Source organism: Manacus candei, unplaced genomic scaffold (assembly GCF_025592945.1).
Source record: "Manacus candei isolate 608988 ecotype Guabito, Panama unplaced genomic scaffold, ASM2559294v1 h1tg000014l, whole genome shotgun sequence".
Lineage (NCBI taxonomy): Eukaryota > Metazoa > Chordata > Aves > Passeriformes > Pipridae > Manacus > Manacus candei.
This window is the reverse complement of record NW_026138062.1, coordinates 62,895,536-62,907,576: the sequence shown is the minus strand read 5'-3', so window position 1 is coordinate 62,907,576 and position 12,041 is coordinate 62,895,536. Positions and strand designations below refer to the sequence as shown.

At 40.0% G+C, this 12,041-nt stretch overlaps 1 long non-coding RNA gene across 6 annotated transcripts in view; it reads left to right on the top strand.

The window, feature by feature from the left end:
* The first annotated feature begins 2,646 nt into the window (after window positions 1-2,646).
* The window catches only part of LOC127468157 (uncharacterized), a 28,228-nt gene continuing 18,833 nt past the window's right edge, over window positions 2,647-12,041 (top strand). For 5 of the 6 annotated variants that reach the window (XR_007903415.1, XR_007903413.1, XR_007903418.1 and 2 more), the window contains exon 1: window positions 2,647-2,736. This is a non-coding gene — a long non-coding RNA (uncharacterized LOC127468157). Of the gene's footprint in view, window positions 2,737-8,762; window positions 8,821-12,041 lie in introns of all 6 variants that reach the window. The other variant, XR_007903414.1, reaches the window with a different exon arrangement.

The window sequence follows — 12,041 nt, the reverse complement described above, 5'->3', positions numbered from 1 at the left end:
AACCCCTCTCTCCTGTTGGCATGCAAGATTTAGCTATTGTGAACTGCCTTTATTATCTAGTGCAAATAAAGGAGTATTTGTTAAGATTATTCCAGTCTTCAAATTACTGTGTCCTTCTCCAAGGACACACTTATTTAAAAGACACAGTGTTTTGGTACAGGATGGCAGGGTTTTTGCAGCAGAGGGAAGTTTCAAGTAGCATTCCTTTCAAAGTGTTTTGATGCTAGCAAAACAACCAAAAGCTTTATAATGATTTCAGTAGAAACACCTGTTTTCAAGTTCATCATCTTGGTTCTTGAAGGATGTGTATATGTACATTTATGTACATGCTTGTCTGGTGAAGCATGGAGAAGGGAGTATTCCAAATGATGCCAGCTTGGGGAGTTTGGACCTGGGCTCTCTGGTACTCACATTTGCAAAATACCTGCTCCTTTTGGGTAGCTGAATCTGCTGAAAGTGAATCTGCACCATAATCAAGCTGCAACATTCATCTGTGTTTCAAAAGGCAAGTTTTTCTCCATAGGGAGCTGGGGAGGGGCATACATTTACTCCGAAATAAAAAGCTTTCTTCTGTGCATCTGTAGTGATTAGGACACTGAAAATAATAAATGCTCTCTAGTTTTCATTAGACCACAATGCAATAAGTGCCCTACGGAGAACTCTTTTTTTCATTTGCTAATTGTGTCCCTGAATTTCAAATTCTTTACAAACATAAGTTACATTGTGAGCCATTCAGAAATACCTCAAGGTAGTGACTGGTGTAGTTTTCTGAAGCTATTATTTTGCCTGAACATGCGACTTTTCAAGTGTTTCCTCTTGTTTACATCTTCCTTACCAATTCAGTGTGGTCCATATAAAATTATTGAATGATTATTTAAAAGCTTGCTTTCTTTTTACTTTATGGCTGTTATCAGTAGTACCTTTATTATCTAGGCTCACACACTAAAATTCAAATTATCCTGCTCTCATACAGCATAGCTTGGGTGAAGTTCAGCTTGACCTTTATCCCACAGTAGATGTATCACTTGGCATCCGTATCTGCTCCCTCCCAAATCTCTTCTGTGACATCAACCACTACCACATCCTTCATCTACATAAGGGCAGTTTCCCATCTCAGCTTGCAACTACATCTGTATTTTCTTCTATGATCCCTCATAAAGTGTTCTGCTGGCTTTGTCTGTCTCAACCATTAGACAGATTCTCTGTGCCGTATCCAAATGGCCCCTGTGAGCACGGTCATCCAAAATGCATTCAGAATTCTGTGAGAAAGCCTGTTTTCTGTGTTAATATCACTGGCATTTTTTTCTGTTCCCTTCTTGACCTGGAAATGCACTCTTGTGTTTCATGATTTGCTTGTCAGGGACACAGATGAAATCTTATTTCAGCAGATCCCTATTCTGATTCTGTTATGTGAAAAGAAACAAAGACATCTCCTAGGAACAGTCCTTGTGTTTGAGATGACTTGTGTCTCAATATGAGAGTTAAGGAGTTTGTCCAACAAATTTTGGTTGTAGCTTGGAAAGTCAGAAATGTATTTAATTACTTCTAGTACTAAGTGAGGTGCAGATGGAAGGGTTAAATTTTGTAAGATGTGTCAGTGAATTTGGGAATTCACTTGCAGATGTGCTGATTACCATGAGTGGCTGATTGACTCTACACCTTTGTCAGAGAATTAAGTATCAGGTAACTTGAAAATTCTCACATAGAGAAGATAAAAGCATATATCTGAATGACATTTTAGGCAAGTTTCACATTTCAGAGTGTGGATGAAAGAGGGAATTTGAGTTGTGCACTCAAATTTGCAACTTTGAGTGTGTGAGGGTACACTGAAGTGGGGGAAATCTTATCTTGTTTCATGGCAGAGCATAGTTACATGGAACGGGCTTTATGTTCCTGCATGTATCATTCCAGAGTGATTTGTGCCATAGTTAATAACCTTATTTTAGTGTTTACCCTTGTACCACTACTCTTCACCCCCACCCCTTGTTGTGGTGTCTGGCTCAGCTCTCTAATTCTGTATGGCAAGCTGCTCAGTAGGTTCTCATAGCAGCTTCTTTTTACCTGTGATTTAACATGTGGTTTCCAGGCCCCACAAGGCTTTTCTATATGTTTTGAGGTTTGGTTTTAGCAGGAAGTATGTTAGCAATAAACAAAGCTGGCTTGGAGTTAAACAGACTTGTCTTCAGGCATTGGCATCCTTTCCTGTGATGTGTTGGTGTTGCTGAGTAAACAGTCTCCAAGATTATTAGGAGTGGCAGAGCCGTCATTGTATCTGTGCTTTGTTTTTAGGATGTTGAGATACTGGCTGACTGGGGCATCACTGCAGGCTGTGAACCTGCCATCAAACTGGCTCTTGGTTCCCTTTTTAACCACACTCCGTAACAATTTCTAAGGGCCTGAGACCAAATTAAAATTGACTGTGGCTTCGTTCAAAGATGATGTGGGTATGCTTTTCACTTTTTGTGGCTGTGTAACTTGCTGTATTCATGTGTGGTGCCACGAGCATAATGCTGTAATACTCAACCTATCCGGAAACTCATGTCATTTCCATGCTTATTTAGTGGTTAATAATCTGTGCCTTGTGAAGTACATGAGGTTCCTCTGATGGGGTGCACAGGACAAAGGTTAATTTCTTGCTAGTGATGAGTACAGCAGTGTGGAATAACAGCTCATACAAAGAGACTCCTGTTGATGTACAAACTCTCTTAGCAATGTGGATTGATTTTTCTTGGTTGGGTGAGCTGAAATTTATTTTTCAATGATCTGCCCTTATGGTGCCTTGTATTATTTATACTCTATCATCATTGTTTTTGAGCTGTCTCCATTGCAGCAATATCCATGCCTCTTGAGGCTGCCTGGTCTTCTCCCTTTCAAGACTAGCAAAGTCTGTCAAGAGAGCTGTATCAGATATATGGAGTGGATCTGGTTGCCTGATTTGTTAGTAGCATGTTTGTGGGATAAAAAGGATTTCTCGAGAAACATTTTATCTATCTATCTATTTATTTATTAAGAGAGTAGGTTTTATGGTGAAGTTTTTATTTTGAGTTTTTGGAAGCTATTGCTTTTTAAAAAAGGAAGATGCTGGTAATCTTTTTGTTGCTTTTTCAAGTTATATATTGAGTAGTGGCTTTGAGGGAGTTGCATATTCTCCATCTTTTTTTTTTCTTCTTGGTTAACAAACAACTAGGAAAACTTCTGCTCCCTCTGTACTTTCTGAAATGATACCAACCTACTGATGCTTGTTCAGCAGTTACACTGTCTGAACAAGACCCTGTTGTATATCTGTTGTTGGCACATCAGTGATAAGAGGGTATGAAGGTTTCTCAGAGGAAATGGGAAGGAGGGATGTGACAAAGGTACCTGCAAAGGAAGAGAAGGAAATACTCTTGAAGGAAAAAAGGAATAAAAGAAGGAAGAAAGAAAAGGGTTCATGTCATGAACATTCTTTCACCAAAATTCTTTCTCATTTAATTCTCTCAGTGGAAATAACATAATTAGCTAAAACACAAGTGGTGGTAGATAATACAACTTAATAATTTCATTTAATACTGTTTTAATTAAACAGCAAGTCTCAGAAAGAGTGAGTCTTTCTTTTTTTTCTTTACGTTATAATTAAAGTAAGTTTAATTGGCATCTAAGTTTAGAAAATATTCATAAAATTGTGTGGTTTGAAATTGGTAGTGAGAAAGATCACCAAATCTTGCAAATGAATGGCTAAGCAAAGAAACTTTGTTTGTCATTTGGCAGTTTTGTATCAGAGCCCAATTTGGAGAACCTATTAAATCTAGAAAATGTTGAAACCTTACAGGTTACTTTGAAATGGAAGTTTGTGGGTTTTTTTCCTCAGCATTGAAATCTGGGTTTCACTTTTCAGTGCGGTGGTGGAAATAATTTTCCCACTACAGAGCAGTTATGCTGTGATTATGCTTTATGCTCATCATTGGCAATAAATCACACGGCCATCAGGCATGCTGAAAATTGTTATTGCACAGAATATAATGAAATTATTTGGGGGGCAATTGGGATGCCTCAGTTTCAAAAGTGACCTCCTGATCTTCCAGCATATTTTAAGATTTCTCAGTTGGTGCACCTAAAACCCATAGCTGCTTTTCATTTCACAATTTAAACATATTTATCTAGAGAAACTCTGTAATATGCCCTAGATAGGTGTTTCAGTGTGTAGAAGGCAGAATGGGGGAGAGACAGTGGAGGGAGGTGCCCTTTCTCTAGTTCTATATCTCTCCATAATTAATCTCTCTAAACAGTAGAGGTTTAGAGAGATCTCTTTGTACTGTAGAAGTTTTATTTTCTGTGGTACTAGTAAGACTTCTGTGAGTTTTGTCACTCAAGAAATACAATTTATGTGTGTTTCACTCAGTTTAAATACGGAAACACATCTAGAGATTGAAGAAATTTGTGAACCAGGCCAGTAGGGCAGTTTAGGAGTGTACAAAGGAGAGCACTCCTTCTGCATTTCTGTAAGAAACACGAGAACAAATTGGACAATACTTCATTTGCATATCCACTGAATAACATGTAGAGAGAAGGAGACTCCCGGAAAACCAGCCTATAATAAGCTTGGAAATGCTTGCCTGATCTCCGGGCTGCATGTCAGCTACTTTGAAGCTGCAATGGCAGTGGGCTTTCTTGGATTAGAGAATAAGAAGGGGAAAGTCCTTAAGACTTTGGCACTTTTTTACATTCTACATTTACATCAATGAATTGGGCCTTATTCAAACCAAGGGATCAGTTTTACAAAGCTATATCCTGACAAGAGGAAATGTTGCTAGGACTTACCTTTGAGTTTAGAGAGAAATTGGACTTTAAGACTGAAACTGAAAATACCCCATAAAGACAATGACAGGATATTTAGTTGTCTGGGTTTGTGTGGGGGTTTCACAATTATTTTCAAATATTTAAAAATTAAGTTCTGTATATTTTTAAACTCTGTTGAATGAAATCCGTGATTTCTGAGGTATTTGACTTTTGCCTTCCCCACTGGGAATGGAGGACCTCGTTTATTTATGAAAGCTCTATCAGATTAGTTTGGCAGGGGGCAGGTTCCACAAGATTGGTTTTGAAAATGCTTTAAAAGCTATTTTAGGAATGGTGATACCAGAACTCACATATATAGAGAGAAGCACCCTTTGGGTGTAAAGTAGTATCCCTGTGGCAAGCAGTAATAAATATATGAAGATGGTTTATGTCTCTAAGAAACAATCTCCATAATTTTGGAGATGTTTTGTTTATGCTGTAAGAGCATATTGTTTCTCAAGAAGCATAGTTGTAGTGTAATTGTATGATAATTGGAATTTAAATACACATCATAAGTGTAGCTCATTTATTTGCACTCTTGAAAGGGAAGGCTGGCACGATGCTGGAGATGGCAGACTGGAAGTTCCTCCTTCTTTCTAGAGATTAAGAAATTTCCCCTTTCTACAAATGTACTATGAGCAATGAGAGATAGGCCAGACTGTAAGTGTTGGAACAAAGCATTACAGGGTCAGTTTTGTTGTTTCTCCAGGCTTTCTCATTTGGTGTCTTTTGGTCATTTTACAAAAACAAGAATTCGATTAGTTCAGTTTAAAGGGAGAGTCAAACCATCACGGGTTCAGCAGGAGATGTCATCAAAAGTCTGAAGAGTAGGTGAAAATAATGGCATTTGCCTCCCTGTGCTGGGAAAACAAAATTCACATGGGCCAAGGTTCAGGGCTTCTCATCATGTGGGTCTACATTTTGTTTCCTTTCTCCCTTAACTATTATCTCTCTTTTTCTTTAAGAGGTTGTCTTTCTGTATGTGATGCAAGGAGCACTGTGTTACCTACAGGAGGACAAACTTTTTAGCAGGGTCTGTTGCAGTAGGACAAGGTAACAGTTTTAAACTAAAGGAGTATCAGTTTAGATCAGATATAGGGAAAAGGTTTTTTACAGTGAGTGTGGTGAAATACTGGAACAGGTTGTTGTGAGAGGTGGTGGATGCCTGATCCCTGGAAACATTCAGGGCCAGGTTGGACTGGGCTCTGAGCAACCTGGTCTAATGGAAGGTGTCCCTGCCACTGCAAGATGGGGTGGACTAGATGGTCTTTAAATGCCCCTTTCAACTCAAAACTATTCTGTGATTAAGGTCATATAAGGGACCTTAATCAGGTATTTCACATATAAGGTATTTATGAAAAACAATTAGATTTAATTTGCGAACACCTGAAATATGGCATGGGGATACTTCATAAGCCTTATTAGGGACCTCCATTCTGTCTTCCAGTCCCATTCTCAGTAAAAACTGATGCACATTTCTGAATTATACTCTTGCAGCTCTCTTCCCATAGTGTTTGGCTAGTTGTCTCCTCTCAATTTCTTTCAGTCTCAGGCTTCGTATTTTTCTCTTGGTTCATCTTATACAGTCTCTAAGCTTCCCTCTTCCCTTCTGTTTGCTCATTATGAAACTATTCTGCTGTTATTAAGACTTTCCTGTGTAAATTTTGAAATTGTATCTTCCCACCCTTACTGACCATTGCGCCCTTACTGGCCACCACAGCTGCAGAGAGCTTGTGCCTCTCTCTTCAAGATCCTCACATGTCACACTGTGATCTTCCTATTCCTTTACAATTTTCATTGCCTATGGACTTTCAAGCACAAGTCCTATAAGGAGAGGCTGAGGGAACTGGGGTTGTTTAGCCTGGAGAAGAGAAGGCTCAAGGGACACCTCATCACTCTCTACAACTCCCTGAAAGGAGGTTGTAGCCAGGTGTGTGTGGGTCTCTTCTCCCAGGCAACCAGCAGTAGGACAAGAGGGCATGGTCTTAAGCTCTGCCAGGGGAGGTTTAGGTTGGACATTAGGAAGAAATTTTTTACAGAGAGAGTAATCAGACATTGGAATGGGCTGCCCAGGGAAGTAGTGGATTCTCTGTCCCTGGAGGTTTTTAAGATAAGACTGGATGTGGCACTGAGCGCCACGGTCTAGTAACCACGGCAGTGTTGGATCAAGGGTTGGACTTGATGACCTCAGAGGTCTTTTCCAACCCAGTTGATTCTATGATTATATTCTATGATTCAGTGACAATAACAATATTTGACTTCTTTCTTACCCATTCTGTCTTTCACAGTGAGCAACTGTTGTCTCATTAGCAGCTGTTCCTTGGCTGCTTGTGCCAGCCTGAAGTACCTGGTGTGCTTTCTGGCCAGCTCTGTAAGTGCCTGCTTCAAGTGCAGTTGTCCCTTTTCTGCACAAAGTATCAGTGCTATGTTGAGAGCATTAAGCTTTTAAATGTGTCAGTGGCTTGTCTTTTTTTTTAGCTGGAGTCATACTTGTCTGTATGTTTCAGTAGTTCTGTCACCTTTTCAGTGTTCCAAGTGATGCCGAATAGTAACTCCTAATCTACAGGCAAAGTGCTCAATTGTAGGAGTCTTGGGCTGTGAACATGTGGGATCTCTCAAGTTAAACACACTTTTAGAGGAGTCTCAGGAGGAAGGCATGCAGTGGTCTTTGGTATGAGCTTTGGTACAGCTGCTGAGGGGGTGGGCTGTACAACTGCAGTGGATCAGCCCATTGCTGCTCTGTGTCAACACTAGATGAGGGCTGCTTTTTAAGGCAGTCCTAATGTGACTGCTGCTATCAGCCTGAGATGCCCTGTTTTCCTGTTACTTTTTTATTTTATTTCATTTTTTTAAATGAAAATGCTAATATTAGCATGTACCCTGGGTACTGTAAAGTGTGATAGCCAGGAAAGCTATGGTGCAAAACTGTTTTCCTAAGGTGAATCAGAGGATGCAAATGATAGAAACTCATCTACTTCTCCACAATGACTGTTAACAACATGTAGTTTCACTTTAAACAGGAGCCCACTGAACTAGGCATATGAAAACCAGCTCAAATGTGTAAAAGCTTGCAGATTGCAATAGTGCAGAGAAATGATGTTAAAGAGAAGGGACTCATTTTATAGACCAGGAAAATAATGGAGGTTTTTTCCCTGCCTTTTTTTTTTTTCTTTTCTACAATCTTTTCTCCCCTTTTTAGCAAATCTGAAGTTTTGTATTGAAATGTGGTATGTTTGTATGCTGTGAAATGATCCAGTTTCTGCCTTGTAAAAACTTGGTTGTTACTCAATAGGAGAGGATTCAAGCTGCCGAGTGTTGTTTGAAGAGATTGTTTAATGGTATGCCACCTCTTTCATGTCCTATCTACACAATTATTATTTTTTTTTAATATTCTTGTGCACTGTTTGGCTGTAGAGGGTTGGTATCTTTGACTCTGCCCTGGAAATGAAAAATTTACTGTAAATGTGCTTTGATGGAAGATCAGCTCTGCAGCTGCTGTGGTTTCTCTGTTGCAGAAAGTGCTGTGTGCACTCTGGGTACTGTCAGTTCTGAAAACACACTCTTGATATTACCTGCACACTCATTTGCTGGCGTCTTTTTCAAGAGCGTGTGGGTCAAGCAAGAACTTGGATACTTTTGTCCTCCTTTTGTCTTACTTACCTGTGCCAATCACATGCTTAAGGAAGACTGGAAGTCATATCACAACCCATTTATGGCCATGAGATCAAAACCAAATGGGAGACCAATGATCAAATAAAGCAAAGTTGAAAATGGAAAGGAGGTAGAATTGCAGCAGCAGTGAAGATAGAGGATAAAATTATGGTAAATATATAAAACCAGTGGGAGAAATTTATAGCCATTGAGATGCTTTGAAGGGAATTTAATGACAGGAAAAAAAGACTTTTGCAGGAAGACTGATTTTTTTTATTTTTTATTTTTTCTATCAGGACCAAAACTAGCTGCGGAGAGGCTTTCCAGGAGGGAGATCAGACTAGAGATAAACAGGTAGGAGGCAAAGGAAGGGGAGAGTAAAAAGAGCCTTAACCTCATTGTGGTTGGGTTTGTTAGTAAAAGCAGGAACAAGCAGAGTCCAGGAACTGCTTGATAGGTGGATGCACAGCTCTTCTGAAGATGGCTTTAGTGATGAAGTATGGACTGTCTAGTGCACTTAACCTATCCAAAGGCATGCTGTGTCCAAACTTTTACTGTGAGCCTTAGTTGCTGACTCAGTGCTGATGCAGTATCTATAGTGCTTGCCTGCAAACTTGGGCTCTCAATTCAGCACTGGTTTCATTCCATTCTTTCAGCTTTCTCTCTGTGAAGACTTTCCAATCAGAGTTCAGAATTAGTTCAGTATATGGATAGTGATTTCTCCACTTCAGAGCTGTTTGACCAGTGTCTTACTAGAAGCCTGTGTCCTATAAAACAAGGGGCTTAACTCTGTCCTCTGGTGAAGGACCTTCCTGATAAGCTGAGTTGAACAGATCTGCACAGGCCAGGCTCTGTGCCTATACACAGCCTTGCCCAGGGTTTTTCTGAAAAACCCAGTCCCCTGCATGTTCAGTCCCCTGCTCTGTGCCTGTGCACAGGAGGACATCAAGGACAGATGTATCCTCCTGATGTGAGTAGGGTTTACTGCAGGTATGTTGTAAACCCTGAGATAAAACTGGTACTAAAAAAAAAAAAAGGCTGGCTCTGCCTACAATCTTCAAATGTGTAGCAAACACACAAAAAAATGGACTTTCTGCAGGATTGCTGGCATGCACAAGGCATTTACTCCATGCTATGCCAGGGTCAGCAAGCAGAGGGGAAGGGAGAAGAGCTGTGGGGGCTTTGAGAGAGAGCGAAGCCACAGCAAAAGGGGCAACTTTGCAGCAGTGCTGCAGGGTGAATATGACCTGTCTCAGCAGGCTGCATGTAGACTTGGGGCTCACAGTCTCATCACCCGTGTTCTAGTGCTGTTCAATAGCAAAAGGACTCTGGCTGAGTGGAAATGATGCTCTGCAATGTTTTAATCTGAGACACTGCAGGCTTGGCTTTCAGAGATGCCAACCACTCCTATCTCCTCTTTTCCTGAGCCTGAGTTGCAGCGTTGCATGCTCATTCATAATAGGGTGTCAAATTATAGGAGAAGCTCTATTTGTCATAAATGGCAGCTCTATGTTTCAGCAGATATTTTGTGAGTCTAGTGAGCCTAGGCAGTGTGGATTAAACTGTCCCTCTGATTTTCTAGGTCACTATTGGAGGGTGTTTGTCAATTTAAAACTCTTTTACACCCTGCAAAATATTGTCTTTTAATAAAACTCCTTTGAAATCCTAATCCATTATCTTGGCATTTTGCAGAAGGTACGATTATGTCCCAAAGTTCGGCTGAACAAGCCCCGTTAGATGGATGACAACTTCCAACCCTCTTCAGTAAATAATGGTTAAATTTCCCTGAGGTGTGGGGTTTTTTCTCTTCCTCTTTCTGTTTGATATCTCAGACCAGAGAACAGTGTATATTCCTACCAATCTGAATTTAAATGAAGCAGACAGCTAACTCTGATTTGCTTCTGTTTCTTCCCATCAGACAAACTGGCTTGCATTAATCATATTAATAAAAATGACATTAAAATTACCAAGTTTTTAAAGGCACATGACCCACCAAGTTACAAGTCATCCTGTATGCATATTAATTACAAGTTGACTAAGATTTCAGTAAAAGCTCAAAGGAATGACATTTTCCCCTGTATGTTGGTTTTAATTTGGAAAGCTCCCTTGTAATGCAAGATGTATCCTGTCCCAATGTGGTTCTCTAATCACAGTATACTTTAATTTTGATAGATGACCCCTGAATGCTTTAAATATACTAAGATTTGCAGTAATTAGAATTATTTTTTAATACTTTGTTTCCTGAACTATCCATGGTGATGTCCATCTATCATCAGATGGATTTGTTTACTCATTCTCTTTCCAAAAAAAAAAGTAAAAAAAGAAAAATCAAGTTATTTGTACTGAGAGTTTATCTTTGCTGCTATGTGGTGGAGGAAGCATGTTATAATTTATCTCACTCTAGTTACTGCTCCCTTTTTTGAGAGATTGTGTTCTGAAGAAGTGCACATTTTTCAGAAATGTTCAAAGCCCTTCCCCTCCCTCCCCCATCTACAAGTAGTAGCACATTGCCCCAACAGGAGAGCCAAAAAGTCACTTCAGTCATTCTGAGTGCTTGCCAATGGAAACTGAAGTACAAGGCAGGATTCACTGGACATTTTTTCTCCTCTGCTCCATGTTTCACCTTACTGTGTTTGTAATATATAATGCTTGTTTACACACAAATATACACATCTCGTGTATATTTTCAGTGCAGAATATTTATTAACAGAGGTTGTACAAAACAAGAAAAAGTGTTGAGGATATTAATCTCCTGTCATTTCCCCCAAACCTGTCCTCCTCTGTCCTCCTTGTGTCACAATTCCTTGTCTGACCTTTGCAGTAGTGTTTAACTGTCATGGTTGCTACTGTTTGTTCAGCCATCAGACAGTGGGACTGATGTGAGAGATGCTCAGCTTAGCCCAAGTGCTACCTATGGAAGTGCCCTTGCCTTTCCACAAGGAAGACGTTTGCTGGGCTTTTACTCATTCATGGCTGGTTTTATCCTTTATTTCAGCGGTGACAAACCCCCACCCTGGCAAACAGGATGGCAGGTCTTTACCACCACTTGCCAGTGTCTGGATTTAGGCAGTGAGCCCAGGAGGGTCCTGACTTGAATAACTAGGGGAAAAAAATGTTTCCTTCCTGGGCCAGTTAATAATCAGATCATATTAACAAGTAAAATTTGATTAGGCTTCTGATTAGGAAAGAGTAAGCCAGGAGTTTGAAGCTTGTTGTGTCAACAGAACAGATTAGCTTCAGTCTGATGTTCTGCTTTCAATAAGAAACTGTTAATAAAATTATAACGTCTGACTTCCTCATGAGGTTCTGAACATAAAGGACTTTGAGCAGTTGCAAAACATGATAGCACTGGGACTTTGTAAACAACCAGGCAGAAGACTATCAAATCATTTAATTGCAATAAAAAAATAATAGTAGGGGAAAAGGGAAATATTTCTCCCTAATGAATGAGGTAAAACTTGTATGTTTGGAAAATGCTAGTAGGTTGCTGTCAACTGCCTGAGGTGACCACTCAGGAGGGCAGATGTCCCAGCTGGAGGGCTCTGAGCTCACTGTTGCACAAGGCTTTATAAGCA